General features: G+C 34.3%; 1 long non-coding RNA gene across 1 annotated transcript; it reads right to left on the minus strand.

Annotated features, from left to right (window-relative positions):
* Window positions 1-3,457: 3,457 nt before the first annotated feature.
* On the minus strand, window positions 3,458-10,838 carry LOC132304401 (uncharacterized). Its single transcript, XR_009481591.1, has 2 exons — window positions 10,593-10,838; window positions 3,458-3,676 (listed from the first exon to the last, which is right to left on the minus strand). It is a non-coding gene; the product is annotated as an uncharacterized LOC132304401 (long non-coding RNA).
* Between the last annotated feature and the right edge of the window lie 13,018 nt (window positions 10,839-23,856).

Below are 23,856 nucleotides of genomic sequence, written 5' to 3' on the forward strand. Positions count from 1 at the left end.
ACAATCCACGTGACCTGTCACAGAATATTTATATTCCTATCACGTAGGATGCCTCATTCATATCTTTCATCTCAAAATTCTTAAAGAGATAATTTTTAGTTTCATGTAATAAACCAAGATCACTACTAGCAAGCAAAATATCATCAACACATAGAATCAGAAATATAAACTTACTTCCACTAATCTTCTGGTATATACACTGATCAACAGTATTTTCATTAAAACCAAAAGAAGTAATAGTATCATTAAACTTAATATACCATTGTCGGGAAGCTTGTTTAAGTCCATATATTGACTTCTTAAGTTTACAGACCATGCGTTCTTTACTCTTTAATGTGAAGCCTTCAGGTTGATCCATATAGACTTCTTCTTCTAAACTCCCATTTAGAAAAGCTGTTTTCACATCCATTTGATGCAACTCTAAATCATAATGAGCTACAAACGCCATGATAATTCTAAAGGAATCCTTCTTAGATACAGGAGAGAAGGTTTCTTTATAATCAATGCCTCCTATCTGATCGAAGCCCTTGGCTACAAGTCTGGCTTTATATCGTTCAATATTGCCATTAAAGTCGCGTTCGATCTTAAAGACCCATTTACACCCGACTTGTTTAAATCCTTTAGGCAATTCAACGAGTTGCCAAACTTTATTTTGTTCCATTGAGTTCAACTCTTCATTCATGGCATTAATCCAATTAGTAGAATTATTACAATTAATGGCTTGTGAATATGTAACCGGATCCTTACATATCCCTATATCAAACTCAGATTCATGTAGATATACCACATAATCATTCGGAATAGCAGGTCTCTTTTCTCTTTGAGACCGCCTTAATGTTATTCCTTGTGGTTCTTCTATAACTTCATTGGTGATAGTTTCATTATGAAATTGTTGATCATTTAATTATTCTTCGTTGTTATGCAGTTTAACAACTGGAGAAACAATTATTTCTTTAGAAGTTGTGGGTAAAAGGATTTGTACCCTAACTTCTTGAATGATCACATTATCATTTTTATCACTCCTACTGATTTCACCATCCTCAATGAATCTGGCATTACCGGTTTCAACAATTCTTTTACTATGTGTAGGACAGTAAAACCTGTACCCTTTGGATTTTTCTGGGTAACCAATAAAGTACCCACTAACTGTTCTAAAATCCAATTCTTTTCATGTGGATTATAAATCCTAGCTTCCGCTGGGCAACCCCAAATATGCAGGTGCCTTAAACTAGGTTTCCTTCCTGTCCACAGTTCAAATGGAGTTTTTGAAACTGCCTTACTAGGAACCTTGTTTAATACATATATAACAGTTATAAGAGCATACATCCACAATGATATGGGTAACGAGGAATTACTTAAACATACTCCTAACCATTTCCATAAGAGTACGATTACGCCTCTCAGCTACACCATTCTGCTGTGGTGTGTTTGGCATAGTGTATTGAGCACAAATGCCACGCTTTTCAAAGAATTTAGCAAACGGTCTTCATCATACTTTCCATAATATTTACCACCTCTATCTGACCTTACTATTTTCACTTTTTTATCTAATTGCCTTTCAACCTCATTTATGTATACTTCAAGAGTATTCACTGCTTGAGATTTTTCATGCAACAAATAGATACATCCATAACGTGAAAAATTATCTATAAAGGTGATAAAATATTTTTCTCCACCAAAAGATGGTACATCAAAAGGTCCACAAATATCTGTATGAATAATTTCAAGAAGCTCTATACTTCTTGTGGCTCCTTTTTTTGTGTGTTTGGTTTGTTTACCTTTAATACAATCCACACACACAATAAAATCAGTAAAATCTAGATTCCAAAGAATTCCATCTTTTACTAATCTTTTTAACCTTTCACTGGATATATGACCCAATCTTTTATGCTACAAGAAAGATGAATTTTCATTAATTGAGCTACGTTTGGTTCCAACATTATAATGCAAGGTCAAAAGTGTTTCAGAAAATAAATCATCAAGCTTTATCTTGTATAAACCATTAATAAGAATACCAGAACCAACAAATTGGGATTTTTTGAACAAATTGAAACATCCATTACCAAATTTAAATGAAAAACCATCAACATTAAGTTTGGACAAAGAAATCAAATTACAGGAAATTGAAGGAACATAAAGAGTTTTAACCAAATCTAAATGAAATCCACTATCTAAAACTAAACGAAATGTCCCAATGGCTTCAACTGGAATTTTCTCCCTATTCCTTGTGAACAAGAAATCATCATTTGGATTTATGGTTTGGGTTGAAATGAATCCCTGCATCGTATTGGAAATATGAACATTAGAGCCTGAATCAACCTACCAACTATTAGAAGGAATTTCAATTAAGTTTGATTCAAAACATACAAAAGCCAAAGGCTTACCCTTCTTTTCGAACCATTCTTTACGTTTTATGCAATCTTTCTGAAAGTGTCCAGATTTGTTACAAAAATGACACTTATCATTCTTGCGTTCCTTCTTTTGAGTAGCTTGATCAGAATCCTTTATTTGGGGTGTTGCTCACTTAATGCCTTTTCCAGGCCTTTTTCCAAATTTCTTTCTAACTTCTTGAGTCATGAGATGAACGTTATAATTATCTTGTTGCTTAAGCCTTCCTTCCTCCTGAACTAACATACTGGCCAATTCATTCACATTCCACTTGTCCTTAATAGTGTTATAGTGAATTTGAAATGGCCCATGTTGAGTAGGTAAAGAATTGAGAATAAATTGAACGAGAAAAGTCTCATCCACATTCATCCCTAGAGTTTTCAATTTCGCAATAAGATTAGTCATTTCAAGAACATGCTCATGCATACTACGAGTACCATCAAAATGCATAGTAGTGAGGTCAACCATTAATTTCCCTGCAAGAGACTTATCTGCAGTACGGGCATATTCTTCAATATTTTTCAAATATTCCATAGCACTATCAGTTTAGGGAAGATTTGTTTTGATATTATTTGCAATAGTCATTCGCATAAACATAATACTCAATCTGTTCGATTTTTCCCAAGTTTTATGGAGAGTCTTTTCTTCCTCACTGCTTTCACCAGTAATAACAGTAGGTTTCTCAATTTAAAATGCTAAATCAAGATCTAACACACCTAAGTTGAACTGAACTTGCTCATTCCATTCTGAGAAATTTGTCCCATTGAGAATTGGAACAGATGAAGCATGCGAATTCACTGAAACAGGAAGAGATACTATAATAAAATAATCATAATAAGATAAATGCTCATAACATTAATACTTTGAGATTACAACACATATAAAAATAAATAAATACATTGTACAACTATGGTATCCCTTTGGATAGTTGTGATACCCCTCAATTCTAGAGCCACGGGTGATCAAGTCCGAGCACAGATCCGAGGGATACCAAACAATTAATATGTAAACAAGCAGAAAATAAAAACAGAGTAAAAAAAAACTTAATAATAATACACTGGAAGAAAACTAAAATAAGAATCCTCAGACTTGAATTAATAAATTAATATAATTTTAAACCGTACAACTCGGGAATCCACCTAGTGGACCCCTAATCCCAAAACCTTGAATAAATTTACATAATTAAAAACCAAAATTAAAGTAGAAAGGAAATCCTATGTAACCGGAAGAGTGAGTGTCTGTATTTGCATCAACACGATCAAGCTCTAAGCTTGGTACTGTCCAACACCTGAAATATAATAGAGTGTGTCAGGCCCACGTGCAAGTCCTGATCTACTACGATCCAAACAATAATCCGATACGCAGATACATCCTAGGAAGACTCAACAATATCTAGAGTAGTCCATATATGTATATATAGTACACACTATAGGACGCTCGCTAGTCCAGTAAGTCTGTCTCAGCCTGAATAGAAGGTAACATGCAAATACGCACCTTAAGGTGGGCATGAATACCTAGACCTACCAGGGGACAACACCTATGTCCAGTTATTCATCCTAGGCGATATACGCTCCCTAACCATGGTCCTGAGACTCAAGCTCATACCATGGCACATATAATAAATATATAAAGTCCGTACTCCTCCTAATTCAGAATATCATTCATCTGTGTAGTGGTCTGATAACTGTATAAAAATAAATCCATTCTAAAACCATAGTAGATCATTCAATTCACAATTGATATGACACATGTAGGTGATGGACTTAACCTTTATGGTTAATCCATACCTGAATCCAAATTGGGTCGGACTTAGTGTTTTGAACTAATCCATTCCCAACATAGGTAGGCCTTAGTGTTTTGAACTAAGCCATCCCTAATATGACACCGTCCCATACCGGTTCATATACATCCATATAAGTGGGACTTAACCTTTTTATGGTTAATCCAACTCATTCCAAATTAGGTAGGATTAGTGTTTTAACTAATCATACCTAGTATGTCACCGTCCCATACCGGTACATACAATCCTCCAGTTAACACAGTTGACAGAAATAGTAGAATTAATTATCAACGCATTACAAAACAATCATAAGTATAGTTTAACATGTGTGTCACTAAACCATGTCTCCACTGAAAATTCAGAATCCAAGTTTCAGTCTATTAAATTGATAAAACAGGTTTATGCAATTTTGCTTATCCAAACAGTACCCTGACTGATGCACTTTATGTACAGATTTAAGCATCAGTTTAACCCAACTAAGCATATACATTATTGAATAAAAACATGCTTAAAACACAGTTGTAAAACATTATCCAAAACTTAAGGCCATGCAAAAGTATCAAATCTCCTCCAAACAGTGTCCTAACAGAGATATACAACAGATTTAATTGTCCGTTAATTCCAACCAAGCATACCTATAATTCAATAACATAATGCTTAAACCTTAGCTACACAACATAATTTAAAACTTAGCATCGTGTACAGGCATCAGATTTCTAAAACAGTCTGCACTTCAAATCAGTGGTTTAATCTTTCACATACAGCCCTTGTTTAAACTTATGTTAATTCTATCCTTTATTCTAGAATATAAGCTTGCTTCTCCATTATTTTATAAGTCCTAAGCAGTATATTACATCATTTAATAACCTTTAAATAGTTTTAGAAACTCAGATTTAACCAACCAGACCATTTAAAACTCAGTATACATGATATTTAAGAGAAAGAGAAGGCTCTGTGTTTCAAAGAGCTTTCTCCAAATAAGTAGAGCCTTCTCCACTCAAGTAGAGCCTTCTCTAAAAAATGTTATTATATCTGCATGGAAAACATGTTATTATGTTTGTGTCAATCCGTTTTATCTTTTATTAAAACCCTGGAGTCTAACCAGGCATGCACAGAACACGAATTAAGGGGAAAGAATAGAACAGAGACTTGCCTGCAATTTCAGAGTTTGAAACTGTAAATCACCGTCTCTGTAATATGTTTGGTTCCTAAATCGCAAGTCTGCTCCTCTAGTGCCTTGGTTCAACCCAAAAACACCTCTTCTTCCTCCTTCTTGGTCCAAACTTAATCCAGACCAAAACCTAGACATTCTCTCTTTATCTTCCTCTCTGTCTCTCAATATCTCACTGTATCTTTGCTCTACCGAAAACCTACGTTTTTTTTTGTATTGTTTTAAACCCTAATCCACTGTAATATACATATATATAGGTTTAGACATTAAACCCTAATCCATATACAACCCGGCCCATATGTAAACCTAGGTTACAAATCAATGACGGCTGCCTATGAAAATTATAAACCCAATGAAAAGCTATATAACAGTCACGCTGAGAACCAACTAAATCAACTATCACAAAATTAATCCAATTAAAATAATTAAATAAAACAATTAACTCAATCAAATTATTCAAGTAAATAGTTAAAACAAATCTAAGTAAATCATTTATTTAAAAATAAATACACACTTAAACAATTAAACAAACCAAAACACATAGCTCACATATTAAAAATGCAATAAAACTCAAAATTAAATTCCCATTCTATCCTTTTGAAAACTAGGGGTATTACAATAGTAACCATAAAATAAAAAAAAATGATGCTTAGATGTATTTATTTATATATAGCTTCATTGGTGATGCACTAATTAATTAAATAGACAAGTTACCTTTGGATATCCTATATCTACTCAATTAAAAATTACATACAACCCCTTAATGTTTATTTAACCACTTGAAAATTAATTCCCTTTGAGGAATTATTTATAATGATTGAATAAACCCAATATTCATGAATATTACAAAAATTATAAGCATCATTATTCATGAAATATTGTAATCATGTCTACCATTAAAATTAATATCCATTAACCATTATGGTTAGACCATTTTGGTAGCTACCAACCTTTCTATAATATAAATATTAAATTACTTAGTGATAAATTCAACATTAAATTACCCACCATATTATGCACAACTAATTTACAAAGTCAATTAATTAAACTGCCAGTGGGTGTCCAAAATATCATAGATATATTTACTGTAAGTGTATATCAATAAGCATATGTAATCATGTACAAAACAAAGGACATCATTATAATTTGGCACCTCGTTTTGCGCGGAATCAAAAACAAAAATTCAGAATGTATCCGTAATGGTTCTAACTTTCAACTATTGTTATAAACAAAAGTTCAGAATGTATATATAATGGTTCTCACTTTCAACGACTGTAAGTTCATCATTATGTATGAAAATCATAGCAACATAATATATATTGACTTGTTTTTTGTCTCATTATGCTATATATAATATACAATCCAGTTTTTTCAAAAATTTAAGTTTGTCAAAGTCAACATAATATATTTCAACACACGTAATTTCGAAAAACGAGGTACATATCATCAGACGTCTTGACAAACATATAACAAACACAAATCTGATCATTATACAGATTCTTGACACTCGATTCAAAAACGGGTACACTAATTAGGAAAAATTTGATCTGGCATACAGATCTCTATTAAAGCTCTCGATTATAATAAATTAAAATTATATAATTATATAATTTTAATTTTAATTTAAACATATTATTTATGCAAGTATAATAAAAAATAATGAGTTTCAAAACAACGTGCTCTAATACCACATGTTAACTCTAATTAATTTGTGTTAAACATGAATCACAAATTATCATAAATTCCTAAATCTTAGAACTTTAATTAATTTCACATCCTTATAACGCATAAATAAATATAGTTAGATATACATATCTCGATTCATGATATCAAACCTTGTTCAGATTAGGTCCAACGTCTAGATTCTTTAACCACGAACTAATCTGCAACTCTGATCAACAGGCAAAGGTGGAAACTAGTTTCTCTCTCTTGACCTTTTGCATACAATAAAACTTTTACGTGTTGTATCAATAATAATACATAATTGACGGAGTATATGCACTTTTATAAAGGCAGAGAGAGGACCAGCTTTCCTTATTAGTAACTTAATTCCACTTTCCATCAAAGTAAGGAACAAGAAAGGAAAGCACTTCTCCAATAAGTAATTACTAAAAAAATAATTATAAGTTGACCAAGAATAAATAATATTAATTGATATCTATTTACTTAACCACCAAGTAATATGTCACATGTCCAAATCATGTGGGCCACAATTAAATAAATAATCTTACACCTGTTCCAGAAACTGTGACAGTTTTTACAGTTACTAAGACCTTGGAAGAAGGCGGAACAAAGATCCTCTACAAATGGCAGCAAGTTGCAGACAAGCTCGATGAAGATCTCTTCATTAGAGTCATCATACAACAGGCAAGTACCGGTAAGAAAGCTGATCAGAGGACTATAAACACTTCCTACAATGCAATGTTTCTTGGTAAAACTGATAGATTCCTAAATATAATGAATGAGAACTTTCCGGAATTGGGGTTGCAGCGAAAGGACTGCAGCGAAATAAGCTGGCTTAAATCGGTGCTATACATTGCCGGCTATCCAAGTACTGTACCCCCTGAAGTTCTACTCCAAGGGAAGTCAACATTCAAGAACTATTTCAAGGCCAAATCAGACTTTGTGAGATAACCAATTCCTGAAGATGGCCTAGAAGGGCTCTGGAAAAGGCTCTTGGAAGAGGAAAGTCCATTGGTGATATGGAATCCATACGGTGGAATGATGGGAAATATTTCAGAGTCTGAAATTCCTTTCCTTCATAGAAAAGGTGTCATATATAAAATACAGCACCTGACACTCTGGAACGACGCAGACAGTGACACGGCGGCAAAGCACATAGATTGGATTAGGAAGCTTTACAATTACATGGCTACTTATGTTTCTTTGTTCCCGAGAGAAACATATGTCAATTATAGAGATCTTGATTTGGGGATGAACAAGAAAGGTAACACAAGTTTCATTCAAGCAAGTGCTTGGGGTAACAAGTACTACAAGAACATCGATCTGCGGTTATATAAAGGTGTTTTAGTCTTTTTAAAATGTTTAATATTTTATGGTTAAAATGAATAAAATATTGAGGGCACTCTCGTCTTTTCACATCTTCTAAGGGCATGTTTGGACCCTTGGGGATGTCTTTCATAACTTTATTAAACCTAAGGAGGTGTTATCGTCCAAAAAATAGCTAAGTTGTATATAATTGTCAATGCATCAAATCTCGGAAGTGTCGTAATTAACCCTTAAAAAAATTGATTCAAATTTTTTTTTAAATTTTACAAATTTTAATTCCGGCTGAACACTCCCTTATTAAAAAATAAGAAATGAAGGTACATTAATGGAAATGACAAGGCATTTAAAGGACCTGAAATGAAATTGACAATGAAAGGACCCATGATCTGCAGAAATTCAGTCACTGTTCCCATCACTATGCAACCATCGACAAGTGGCATTTGTAGCCCATTGTCACGAAGTGATTCCTAAGACGCTTGGAGGATGGAAGACACGCATGCTGGTTGGCAAAGAGCAGAGTTTGACTGGGAATGGTTCCAGGGAAGGGGCGTGCAGGAGCACAGGATGGTACCTCTTCAGAGTTCAGGCAGGTCGACTCGGTTCAGTTCGAGGTGCTTGTCGCTAGTCTTGGACTTGACTATGAAGAAGGGAGTTGGCCATCCCTGCACAAACTGGTCGGGAGCTGGAGCCGTTCCCCTGACGAGGCCATGGCAGGCCGAAACCAGTCAGCATGTATCCTTGGGAGGGCAGGTCGTGGTGGCTGACCAGGGCGCTTGCGCGAGCTGAAGCAGCGCCTTGGTGCCGCACGGGCCGTGCCGCTGCGCCAAATCTCTAGGCCCGTGACAAATGGTATCAGAGCAGGACTTGGGGTAAAGCACGGTGGGGTGCCCCCTTGTCGGTCCGGGAGGGGTCAGAGAATGAAGACGGTGCATTGAAGTTGCGTCGATGAGGAGAAATCAATGCAGTTGGGGGGGAGAGCCTCCATCTCCCCAGGAAGAGGCGTCCGTTGAAGTTGCGCATTGAAGGGCCGGAGGGCCGCGCGCACCAAAGTTCGTGCTTAGTCCTTGGGTGATGCAAACCATGGTGAAGGGCGAGCATCAAGTCGGCAGAAGGCCATTGCTTGCTCGGGATGTCGCGGAGGCGGCATGACGGAGAAGAGTCACGTCCTTGAGGAGTGGACGTCCCCTTGGTCCGAGGCCTATCATTGGGCGAGTGCAGTGCAGGGAGCTGCACAAGGAAGCGATGGTGGGAAGGCGAGCATACCGCATGGAGGCAGACTTTGGAAGGGAGTGGACGCAGTAGTGAAGCGCCGCACTGCGACGAGGACGTCGCAGGATTTGGGTGGGGGAGAATGTCACGAAGTGATTCCTAAGACGCTTGGAGGATGGAAGACACGCATGCTGGTTGGCAAAGAGCAGAGTTTGACTGGGAATGGTTCCAGGGAAGGGGCGTGCAGGAGCACAGGATGGTACCTCTTCAGAGTTCAGGCAGGTCGACTCGGTTCAGTTCGAGGTGCTTGTCGCTAGTCTTGGACTTGACTATGAAGAAGGGAGTTGGCCATCCCTGCACAAACTGGTCGGGAGCTGGAGCCGTTCCCCTGACGAGGCCATGGCAGGCCGAAACCAGTCAGCATGTATCCTTGGGAGGGTAGGTCGTGGTGGCTGACCAGGGCGCTTGCGCGAGCTGAAGCAGCGCCTTGGTGCCGCACGGGCCGTGCCGCTGCGCCAAATCTCTAGGCCCGTGACACCATGGTCTATATTAAGTAACATTTTCAGCCCACTTTCATGACAATTGGACAAGATTTATGTCTTCCCAGCCCATTAATCCAGTAGTCAACAAGTCCATTCACTCTTTAGCAACCCATATCCCAAGATTGTAGAAACAAAAGAAACACACTTCAAAGTACCTTGAGAAATAAAGTATTTTAATATATTATAAAAAAATCTTCATGGTCCGGAGCTATATGTTCCGGATAATAGCGGTATCTGAGCTCTCATTTGCCATGGCCACATATTTGTGGCAAGCAGCTAGGTGAATTCATACATGGTCCCGACCAATTATATACAAACGTGTATGCAATTTTCAGCTCCTTTTTGAATGCTTGGACAAAACTACTTTCTCGTTCTTATTCTAGAAGTTATTATTATTATTATTATTATTATTTGTTAAAAGTTCAGTGCCAAAGAATGTAAAGAAATGAGTCATTCCTAACTTTCAACAATCGCCTAGGATGCACATACATACCTTCAGGTTGTCTGAAATCATCGACAGCTAGCAATTATTTTCATTACTCTTCCATTGTTGTCTTCATAATACGAAATATTGAAGGGCGGCCAGTGAAGGAAGAATGGTTGCAGAGAAGAAAACAAGTGAATGGGGAAGATGAGATTGGCTGCGCTGCGATGCTTATTCTGTGGTAAAGAATGAACTAGAAAATAGGGTTTGTTTGGTAACATAAATGGGTTGGGTTTTTAAAACGAATATGGGCCATTTTTGTTTGAGCTTAGATTATAATAATGGTTTTCAAATGGGCTTATCATGTATAATTGAATGGACTCACACAAAGGGGTTGGATCAAAAACTTATAAATGGCTAATAAACAAGCCTCGTTCACGAGTCCATACGAGCCTTGTTCACGAGCCCATGCGAGCCAAGCCTAACGTTGTTCGGGCTCGACTCGTTTACTAAGAAAGTCAAAAAATTTGGCTCGAACTCGGCTCGTTTACTTAATGAACGAGCCCGAGCCGAGCCCTGAGCCCGAGCTGTTCATGAACAGCTCGGCTTATTTGCAGCCTTAATTAGGGTTTTAGGTTTTTCGGCGAAATGGGTTTTAGATGTGGACGGTGGTGTATTCACGGAAACAATAGAAATTGTTAGATGGGTCTACCCACCCATTCAAAATGGGTCTATTTCATTTTAAATGTATTTAAATATTTAATATTTTATAACACGTTATAAAATATAAAAACAAAAAACAAAGGATGGTTGAATAAATTCAATATATAATGTGTATATATGTAAATCAAGATTGAATGATTTTACAATTTGGATCAAAATGTAATTGTGGAAATTTTTTGTTGAAACTAAAATGAATAATTCCAGAATTTTAAACCAAAATTTGGCAGAACATTATAGAATAAATATAACAATAAACTTGATTATTGTTGTTTGTCGTAAATACTTCATTTTGTTATTGAATCATTATTTAACAACAGAATAAAGAGTTAAACAAAAAGAATCAAAACTATTTTTCATGCTTTTTTGATAAGAAAATAACTACGTTTGCTTCAAAAAAAAAAAAAAAAATAGTGAAATTATGTTTGGAAGCATGAATTTGATGCTATGAATTTGGAATTTAAAGAAAAAAAGGTCAATCTTTAAACTAATTTTTGTCCAATTCTTTTAAAACACAACCAAATGAAAGAAACTAGATTTTGGACATTTATTGAAGCAAATTTGCGAAGCTTACATTATTGATTAGCTTATTGACCATTTGTTGAAGCTCTTTCGGTCCAAATTTTTGTGGAACGTATATAGGAGCTCCCAGTGCAGTCCCTTCTGGGTCCGTCAATAGACACATCACGTTGTTGTCCATTTCTCTCTGTTATTCGACTTCCATTGTTGCTATAATCGTTTGCAAATTGAGGTTCAGGTATTTGAAGAATAGGGTTTGGCCTCTGAAAGCGACTTCTGAAACGCCACTGTTCAATCGTAGCCTCTGCGAGAGTAGGAGTGAAACGATTAGGGTTTTAGGTTTTTCGGCGAAAAGGGTTTCGAATGTGGACGGTTGACGTTGGTGGGTATATTCACGAAAACGATCCTAAAGAGAAATTGTTAGATGGGTCTACCCACCCATTCAAAATGGGTCTACTTCATTTTTAATGTATTTAAATATTTTATATTTTATAACATGTTATAAAATATAAAAACAAAAACAAAACAAAAACAAAAAACAAAAAAAAAAAAAAAACAAAAAACAAAAAACAAAGGATGTTTGAATAAATTCAAGGGCAAATTTTTGTAAACCCCCAATACTTTCAAAAAGTGATCATAAAATTCCAACCAGTTTTAAAAACCCCTAACAATATAATAACGTTATTATTTTATCCCAACTTTGTCAATTGGGCGTTAAGAGTATGTGAAATGACTAAATTACCTTTATTATATTCTCTTTTATTTTAAAAATCAAAAAATCATATTTTTAAAATTACAATATTATCCTTTAGCACAAAAGGATAATATTATTAAATAAAATATATTTAACAACGTTATCAGTTTCACTTTTCTTCAATCTAAAATCAATAGCAGAGTCCAGTGACTGCCAAAAACCACGTTTTGTATCATAGGCAACCGAAGCGCAGATCGTCATAAGTTACAAAGAATCCATCACCGTATTTAAGAGACGGAATTGGATGTGAAGGTGGAGTTATACTTTCCCACGTATTGTTGATTGGGTCGAAAACCTCTATCTGTAGACGTTTTCCACCGCCGCCGAGACCGCCAAAGACATATTGTGAATTTCGTAATATTTTTACTTTTTTTTTTTTTAAATAAAAAACTCTATTGATTTGTTTTTAATACAAGAAGTTAATGACTGAACTTTTGTTATTATTGTCTAATATTTATACTTCACACCTTTTGGTATTGCCCAAACGATAAAAAGTTAATGACCCATATATTGTCTTATAATTATTATATTACATTCTCAAGTAAGACTCTCAATAACAATTAATCGTTAAAATACATACATATGTGTGTTTTTATATATCCTCGCTCTATAATTTTTAATGACCATTATTTTTGCTTTGTCTTTAATTTTTCATCTCCTGAATGAATACATTGATACATTATAGGTCTTTTTAGAAATTCATAAATTGATTGGTATTTTTCTTTTATTAGAAATTTTCATCTACCTGATTCAAGTTTCCACCTTACGAAACGGAAATCATCTAGAGTTCACCCTCCACGTACCCTCCAAAAATTCCTCTCCATTAATCGTTAGAGGACATCTGTAGAAATATATACATATATATGTGTATTTTTATATATAATCTCTATATCATTTTTAAGAACTAATATATATTTTTGCTTTCTCTTGATCGAATTCTTTGTTTCATGTTTAATACAATAATACATATTTGATTGTGGCTGGAGGGACATTTTTTTCATGTTGAATTCTAGGATTCCTTATTATTTTTTCACGGGTATAATTTCGTACCAGTCCATCTTTCCTCCATTAGAGTCGTTTTTACACAAACGAATATAGAAAGTTTTCTCAACCACCGACGCCGACGGAGATGGATTTAAGTCTTCGAACGTCATCCATTCACGAACCAAAGATGGATTTGGATTTCGGAACATCATCGATTCAAGAACCAAACATGGATTTGGGTTTCGGACCATCATCGATTCACCAACCAGAGATGGATTTGGGTCACGGAACATCATTGATTCACCAACAAAAGATGGATTTGGGTTTGCTGTTGCTATTTCGATCGTCAGCCAAGCCGCCTCAAGTTTGTGTATTTATCTTAGGTGTTCCATTGCTTCCTATAATGGAGGAAACACGGCGGTTAGGGTGGCTTCTAGGGCTTCCTGCAACACGCATGGACGAGGGAGAGAGGATAAGTAAAATGTAAAGTAACTTTTGTGGGTTTTTACTGTTACAAGTTTGGGGTATTTTCGGTATAACATATTTAAATACACATCACTTGTTTGGCACATGTGACAGCTGGGGTATTTTCGTCACAAAAGTTAAATTGTCAAAACAATTGTTAACCACGCGCTGGTTAACGGGTCTAATTAACAGAGTTGGGGTAAAATGATAATGTTATTATATTGTTAGGATTTTTAAAACTGATTGGGGTTTTATAATCACTTTTTGAGAGTATTGGAGTTTTACAGAAATTTATCCTAAATTCAATATATAATGTGTATATATGTAAATCAAGATTGACTGATTTTACAATTTGGATCAAAACGTATTTGTTGTAAAATTTTGTTGAAACTAAAATGAATAATTCCAGAATTTTAAACCAAAATTTGGCATAACATTATAGAATAAATATAACAATAAACTTGATTATTGTTGTTTGCCGTAAATACTTCATTTTGTTATTGGATCATTATATAGCAACAAAATAAAGAGTTAAACAAAAAGAATTAAAACTATTTTTCACGCTTTTTTGATAAGAAAATAACTACTTTTGCTTAAAAAAAAAAAATAGTGAAATTATGTTTGGAAGCATGAATTTGATGCTTTGAATTCGGAATTTAAAGAAAAAAGGTCAAACTTTAAACTAATTTTTGTCCAATTCTTTTAAAACACAACAAAATGAAAGAAACAATATTTTAGACATTTATTGAAGCAAATTTGCGAAACTTACATTATTGATAAGCTTATTGACCATTTGTTGAATCTCTTTTAGTCAAAATTTTTTGTGGAACGTACATAGGAGCAACCAGTGCAGTCCCTTCTGGGTCCGTCAATAGACACATCACGTTGTTGTCCATTTCTCTCTGTTCTTCGACTTCCATTGTTGCCATAATCGTTTGGAGATTGAGGTTCAGGTATTTGAAGAATAGGGTTTGGCCTCTGAAAGCGACTTCTGAAACGCCACCGTTCAATCGCAGCCTCTGCAAGAGTGGGAAGTGAAATGATTAGGGTTTTAGATGTGGACGGTTAACGTTGGTGGGTGTATTCACGGAAACGATCCTAAAGATAAATTGTTAGATGGGTCTACCCACCCATTCAAAATGGGTCTACTTCATTTTTAATGTATTTAAATATTTTATATTTTATAACATGTTATAATATATATATATATATATATATAAGGATGTTTGAATAAATTCAATATATAATGTGTATATATGTAAATCAAGATTCAATGATTTTACAATTTGGATCAAAATGTATTTGTGGTAAAATTTTGTTGAAACTAAAATGAATAATTCCAGAATTTTAAACCAAAATTTGGCTGAACACTGTAGAATAAATATAACTAAAAACTTGATTATTGTTGTTTGCCGTAAATACTTCATTTTGTTATTGGATCATTATTTAGCAACAGAATAAAGAGTTAAACAAAAAGAATCAAAACTATTTTTCACGCTTTTCTGATAAGCAAATAACTATGTTTGCTTCAAAAAAAAAAAAAAAAAAATAGTGATATTATGTTTGGAAGCATGAATTTGATGATTTGAATTCGGAATTTAAAGAAAAAAGGTCAAACTTTAAACTAATTTTCGTCCAATTCTTTTAAGACACAACCAAATGAAAGAAACTAGATTTTGGACATTTATTGAAGCAAATTTGCGAAGCTTACATTATTGATAAACTTATTGACCATTTGTTGAAGCTCTTTCGATCCAAATTTTTGTGTTACGTACATAGGAGCTCCCAGTGTAGTCCCTTCTAGGTCCGTCAATAGACACATCACGTTGTTGTTCATTTCTCTCTGTTCTTCGACTTCCATTATTGCCATAATCGTTTGGAGATTGAGGTTCAGGTATTTGAAGAAAATAGAGTTTGGCCTCTGAAAGCGACTTCTGAAACGCCACCGTTCAATCACAGCCTCTGCGAGAGTGGGAAGTGAAACGATTAGGGTTTTAGGTTTTTTGGCTAAAAGGGTTTTGGATGTGGACGGTTGACATTGGCGGGTGTATTCACGGAAACGATCCTAAAGAGAAATTGTTAGATAGGTCTACCCACCCATTCAAAATTGGTCTACTTCATTTTTAATGTATTTAAATATTTTATATTTTATAACATGTTATAAAATATAAAAACAAAAAAAAAAAACAAAAAAAAAACAAAGGATGTTTGAATAAATTCAATATATAATGTGTATATATGTAAATCAAGATTGAATGATTTTATCATTTGGATCAAAATGTATTTGTGGTAAAATTTTGTTGAAACTAAAATTAATAATTTCTGAATTTTAAACCAAAATTTGGCAGAATATTATAGAATAAATATAACAAGAAACTTGATTATTGTTGTTTGCCGTGAATACTTCATTTTGTTATTGGATTATTATTTAGCAACAGAATAAAGAGTTAAACAAAAAGAATCAAAACTATTTTTCACGCTTTTCTGATAAGAAAATAACTACGCTTCCTTCAAAAAAAAAAATTTAGTGAAATTATGTTTGGAAGTATGAATTTGATACTTTGAATTCGGAATTTAAAGAAAAAAGGTCAAACTTTAAACTAATTTTCGTCCAATTCTTTTAAAACACAACTAAATGAAAGAAACAAGATTTTGGACATTTATTGAAGCAAATTTGCGAAGCTTACATTATTGATAAGCTTATTTACCATTTGTTGAAACTTTTTCGGTCCAAATTTTTGTGGAACGTACATAGGAACTCCCAGTGTAGTCCCTTCTGGGTCCGTTCATAGACATATCACGTTGTTGTCATTTCTCTCTGTTCTTCGACTTTCATTGTTGTCATAATCGTTTGGAGACTGAGGTTCAGGTATTTGAAGAATAGGGTTTGGCCTCTTAAAGCGACTTCTGAAACGCCACCGTTCAATCGCAGCCTCTGCAAGAGTGGGAAGTGAAATGATTAGGGTTTTAGGTTTTTCGGCGAAAAGGGTTTTAGATGTGGACGGTTGACGTTGGTGGGTGTATTCACGGAAACGATCCTAAAGAGAAATTGTTAGATGGGTCTACCCAGCCATTCAAAATGCGTCTATTTCATTTTTAATGTATTTAAATATTTTATATTTTATAACATGTTATAAAATATATAAAAAACAAAAAAAAAAAAAAAAACAAAAAACAAAGGATGTTTGAATAAATTCAATATATAATGTGTATATATATGTAAATCAAGATTGAATAATTTTATAATTTGGATAAAAATGTATTTGTGGTAAAATTTTGTTAAAACTAAAATGAATAATTGCAGAATTTTAAACCAAAGTTTGGTAGAACATTATAGAATAAATATAACAATAAACTTGATTATTGTTGTTTGTCGTAAATATTCCATTTTGTTATTGGATCATTATTTAGCAACAGAATAAAGAATTAAACAAAAAGAATCAAAACTATTTTTCACGCTTTTCTGATAAGAAAATAACTACGTTTGCTTCAAAAATAAAATAGTGAAATTATATTTTGAAGCATGAATTTGATGATTTGAATTCAGAATTTAAAGAAAAAAGGTCAAACTTTAAACTAATTTTCGTCCAATTCTTTTAAAACACAACCAAATGAAAGAAACTAGATTTTGGACATTTATTGAAGCAAATTTCGAAGCTTACATTATTGATAAGCTTATTGACCATTTGTTGAAGCTCTTTTGGTCCAAATTTTTGTGTTACGTACATAGGAGCTCCCAAAGCAGTCCTTTCTGGGTCCGTCAATAGACACATCACGTTGTTGTCCATTTCTCTCTGTTCTTCGACTTTCATTGTTGCCATAATCGTTTGGAGATTGAGGTTCAGGTATTTGCAGAATAGAGTTTGGCCTCTAAAAGCGACTTCTGAAACGCCACTGTTCAATCGCAGCCTCTGCGAGAGTGGGAAGTGAAATGATTAGGGTTTTAGGTTTTTCAGCGAATAGGGTTTTAGATGTGGACAGTTGACGTTGGTGAGTGTTTTCACGGAAACGATCATAAAGAGAAATTGTTAGATGGGTCTACCCACCCATTCAAAATGGGTCTACTTCATTTTTAATGTATTTAAATATTTTATATTTTATAACATGTTGTAAAATAAAATTAAAAAAGAAAAACAAAAAAACAAAACAAAAAAAAAAAACAAAAAAAAAAAGAAAAACAAAAAACAAGGGAAGTTTGAATAAATTCAATAAATAATGTGTATATATGTAAATCAAGATTGAATAATTTTACAATTTGGATCAAAATGTATTTGTGGTAAAATTTTGTTGAAACTAAAATGAATAATTCCAGAATTTTAAACCAAAATTTGGCAGAACATTATAGAATAAATATAACAATAAACTTGATTATTGTTGTTTGCTGTAAATACTTCATTTTGTTATTGGATCTTTATAAAGCAATAGAATAAAGAGTTAAACAAAAAGAATTAAAACTATTTTTCACGCTTTTTTGATAAGAAAATAACTACTTTTGCTTCAAAAACAAAATAAAAAATAGTGAAATTATGTTTGGAAGCATGAATTTGATGCTATGAATTCGGAATTTAAAGAAAAAAGGTCAAACTTTAAACTAATTTTCGTCCAATTCTTTTAAAACACAACTAAATGAAAGAAACAATATTTTGGATATTTATTGAAGCCAATTTGGAAATCTTACATTATTGATAAGCTTATTGACCATTTGTTGAAACTCTTTCGGTCCAAATTTTTGTGGAACACACATAGGAACTCCCAGTGTAGTCTCTTCTGGGTCCGTCAATAGACACATCACGTTGTTGTCCATTTCTCTTTGTTCTCCGACTTCCATTGTTGTCATAATTGTTTGGAGATTGAGGTTCAGGTATTTGAAGAATAGGGTTTGGCCTCTAAAATCGACTTCTGAAACGCCACCGTTCAATCACAGCCTCTGCGAGAGTGGGAAGTGAAACGATTAGGGTTTTAGGTTTTTCGGCGAAAAGGGTTGTAAATGTGGACGGTTGACGTTGGTGGGTGTATTCACGGAAACGATCCTAAAGAGAAATTGTTAGATGGGTCTACCCACTCATTCAAAATGGGTCTACTTCATTTTTAAGGTATTTAAATATTTTATATTTTATAACATGTTATAAAATATAAAAAAAAAAAAAAAAAACAAAAACGAAAAACAATGGATGTTTGAATAAATTCAATATATAATGTGTATATATGTAAATCTCAATTGAATGATTTTACAATTTGGATCAAAATGTATTTGTGGTAAAATTTTGTTGAAACTAAAATAAATAATTTTTGAATTTTAAACCAAAATTTGGCATAATATTATAGAATAAATATAACAATAAACTTGATTATTGTTGTTTTTCGTAAATACTTCATTTTGTTATTGGATCATTATTTAGCAACAGAATAAAGAGTTAAACAAAAATAATCAAAACTATTTTTCACGCTTTTCTGATAAGAAAATAAGTATGTTTACTTCAAAAAAAAAAATAGTGAAATTAGGTTTGGAAGAATGAATTTGATACTTTGAATTCGGAATTTAAAGAAAAAAGGTCAAACTTGAAACAAATTTTCGTCCAATTCTTTTAAAACACAACTAAATGAAAGAAACAAGATTTTGGACATTTATTGAAGCAAATTTGCGAAGCTTACATTATTGATAAGCTTATTGACCATTTGTTGAAGCTCTTTCGGTCCAAATTTTTGTGGAACGTACATAGGAGCTCCCAATGCAGTCCCTTCTGGGTCCGTCAATAGAAACATCACGTTGTTGTCCATTTCTCTCTGTTCTTCGACTTCCATTGTTGCCATAATCGTTTAGAGATTGAGGTTCAGGTATTTGAAGAATAGGGTTTGGCCTCTGAAAGCGATTTCTGAAACGCCACCGTTCAATCGCAGCCTCTGCGGGAGTGGGAAGTGAAACGATTAGGGTATTAGGTTTTTCGGCAAAAAGGGTTTTAGATGTGGACGATTGACGTTGGTGGGTGTTGGTCGTTCGATGCTCACATAGCTTAGAGAAGTGCATTAAGGTGAGGGCCAAGTTTTACATTTATAATTGCCACTACTGCAAACTCTAAAAATATAGCTGGGGCGAGTAGGGATCGTCCCAACGGATTGGTGGGTCGTATTGAATTGTAGAATTACAATTAGGGTTAGTAGGTCAAATGATCAAAGAAGAATTGGTTGGTTGGATTATGCTAAGTGTGCAAATTAAACTAAAGTAAACAATTATGTAATAGAGAGAATAAAAGAGAGAGAGAAATCTTAGGGTTTAGAGATCACCACTAAGCATTATTTTTCTACATCCTTTAATGAGTGATTAATAAAGGGAAACAAGTGTTGCAATATTGGTGTGTATGTGTTTGGTCGATTCAATTAGCAATGATGACCAATTAAGTATATATTGTCTAAGCAACATAGTGAAAAGCACAATATATCAAATTAAGCCATTAATTCTTTCATTAAGCTCACAATCCAAATACATTACAAGGTTAGAGACGTATGCTACTTGCATTCAAAGCATGGAACATCAAACAACAAGCATGGATTGTTCTCCCATTTAATAACTAAAGCAACTACACTACAACTACACTGCAACTAGGCTAATGACATGAAATTAAACTAATTAAATTAAGGGAGAGGCACAATCTATCAAAAAATAAGTATGAACCATCAAATAAATCGCAAGAGCATTCCATTAAGCACTATGTTTTGACAATCTCTAGATCCATAGCATCAACACACATAGACATGCATCAATAACACAAAATCTAGAGACAAGCACATGAACATCTATTCTAGTATACATAGACATATGGATAGAATGAAATGATCAATTGGAAGTATTAATCTACACAAATCATTGAATAAACAAGATCTACGCATATATAAGTGTCAAAACATGTATTACAATACAAATCCCTCAAAAATACACAAATCAAGATGTAGAAAGTATGCTTAGGGCTAACTCTAGCCCCAAGAGGATGTCTAGCCACATATGGATGTGCTCCTCCAACCCTCAAGGGCAAGCTCCATGGAAGAAATCTGCTCCTTGGTTGATGAAGAACCTCCAATGGTGTCTCTAGCCTCCTCTATTTCTTTTGTTCCTCACTAAGAGTTTTCTCTAGATGATGAATAATGTGTAAAAAGTCTCTCTAAAAAAAGTAGCTCAAATCCTCTTATAGGTAGGTCAAGTGTTACCCAAATGAGCTGGGGTCGTACACCAATATTCCTCCCAATGATTGGATAAGAGACAACTTTTTGTGAGCTGGAATTTGGATTTTTCCGCACTTGGAGAAGTTCGATCGATCGAACCTTGGCTTAGATCGATCGAACATGACTGAGATTTATCGAACTTAGGCTAGATCGATCCACTTTGGCGGCGCCTTTTTGGATAAAGACAAATCTGAGATATTTTGGCAGATATTTTTGGGAAAAGGACAAAATTAGTTGGTAAGGTGGTACAACTTGATAAGATCAAGAATGTGGATAAGGTCTGGAATGTTCGATCGATCGAAGAGTATGTTGGATCGATCGAACTTTGGGATCTTTGGATAAGGACAAAAATGGCTTGGATCTATCTTGAAGTGTTAAGATCGATCCATGTTGGATCGATCGAAGTTGCTGAAATTCCACCCTTTGTTTCCTTTTGCTCCCACTTTGCTCCTTTCTTTGATTCATCTCAGAATTGTTTCATTTTTGCTCTTATTTGGCTGAGTTAGCTTATTTTGGGGATAAGTGCATAAAAATGGAAATAACACGAAATCAATACAAAGCGGGAAAATTAGATAGATAAAGGTCTTAGAATACCTAAACTTAAGGGGTTTAAATGCGCACTTTTCAGCGCTCATCACACCCCCAAACTTAAATATTGCTAGTCCCTAGCAATAAACTAGAAAGTAAAGGAATGAAATGAACAACTATACAAGTATAAACTAGAAAGCAATAAAAGGATAACGCCACTTTCGTAGGGAACACGATTGCACTTAGCACATGCAACAAGCCTTTTAAACCCCTAGGTTACCCCTAGTGGACGAGTGAAGTCTCGTGAGGGTTTCCAGAAATGATACCCACAAACATTAAGCTCATTCTCACAAAAGATACACCAATATTACAAACAAGCATTGGGAGAAAACTACCTCGAGTATGCAATTTTTCAACCATTTCCAAGCAATCTCCCAAAATCTCAATATCAAGCAAGCAAGTAAGTATGGTCCTCCACACATCAAGAAAATGATCATGCCAATCAAAACAACTCTAGAATCTTTTTGAGTGGACCGACATCAAATATGTTGTTATCTAAGACAACTAAAGAAATGATCGCATCCTTACCCTCAAACTAGCACACAAATCTAGTATCGATCATCAAGACAAAGAGTGGACCTTTTATTAAAGCTTTATTATTCTAGGTGCGCTTATTCTTTTCACTCAAATTTTTTATTTATTTTTTATTTATTATTATTTTTTTTTTATCCCTAAGGATCAAAGATGGAAGCATAGTGCAATGTGTTGATCTATTAAACTTTCTAGCGATCCATGAGGTTGAGCGTTAGGTCAATAACTCTCAAACCAGACGGCTTTAGGACATTAGGTGTTCAAATACCCCTATAGACTTCCAAGCTCAAATCAACTAGGTTACAAATCAAGACAACCTCCATCTAATCATTTCCTAGTTCTCACCTTTTGGGAGAAGTCCTCACTTTTTTTATTGCTTTATTTTATTTTATTTTTTTTCAATTCAATTATTAACCTAAAGTTTGGGCCCTCCACCTTTCGGCGCGAGAAATTCAATGCTTGATGAGGCTAGAATCCCGGCTACTTAGTGAAAAGGGGTTGTTATCCACCTTTATCAAGAATGAAAACTTTCAATGCACTACTAGCTCAATTGGGATATAACCAATTCAACAATCAACAAAGCATGTACCCGACAAATGAATATTAGCGTGCGCCTGTGCTAGTGTAGAATCCTAGAGTGAATCTCAAAACAATCACAAAATCAATATGATGTGGACCACAAGTACAAGCATGATATCAATCTCTCGAAAAATTTACTCCTAAATGGCATCCATAAGGCATATAAGGAGTATTGGACTCTCAAGTCAAGCAATTTTTAAATTTTAAGCAATATAATCCTCAAAAGATCAAAGTCATAGCCAGTCATGGACCAATCATAGATAATCCCTCAAATACACAAGTCATGCTTAAAATTTTGAATTTAAAGCAAACACTGCAAAATACACCCGATACCCCCAAATTTAAATAGCACAGTGTCTTCAATGTGAAAAGAGAATAAAGGGAAAGTGTATACCAGTGCAACTAAAACAAAGAATGGTCGGGACTGAAGTATCCAAAGTGGGTGGCATAGCCCCCCAAACTTGGGATTAACTGTGGTCCTGAAAAGATGGCACTTGGGATAAAACTCATCAGATAACAAAAGGGATAATAATAGTGCACAGTGGACATGTAAGTGTAACTGGGATAATCAAATAAAGTTGTGAGAGAGGAATAAGGGTGGTCCTGAAAATATGGCAGCACTCTCTCTTACTGAAGTCACTGAGATGCACTTAATGGAGTCAAACAGACAGATATAAGATTATGAGAATATGACATCCATAAAGAAAGCATATATATAAAGCAGGATAAAGTGCATGGTACATCATAGTATCAAAGACCGGCAGATCGACTACAAAAATAATATGCAATGATAAAAATGTAGCAGTAAAAAATCACAGGTATAGTATGAGAAGATAAGGGACTGGAGAGATCAGGTAGATGAGGCAGGATGGGCTGGGTGTGCACCGCGGATGTCTCTGGATAAATCTCGAAATGCAGTCATGACATCAGTGCGGAGTGAAGCAATGTCAGCTCTGATGGAGACAGTCTCTGCACGGA

The sequence above is a fragment of the Cornus florida genome, unplaced genomic scaffold (genome assembly GCF_030987335.1).
Source record: "Cornus florida cultivar Cherokee Brave unplaced genomic scaffold, ASM3098733v1 CherokeeBrave_3.0.0_Hap2_Chr04, whole genome shotgun sequence".
NCBI lineage: Eukaryota > Viridiplantae > Streptophyta > Magnoliopsida > Cornales > Cornaceae > Cornus > Cornus florida.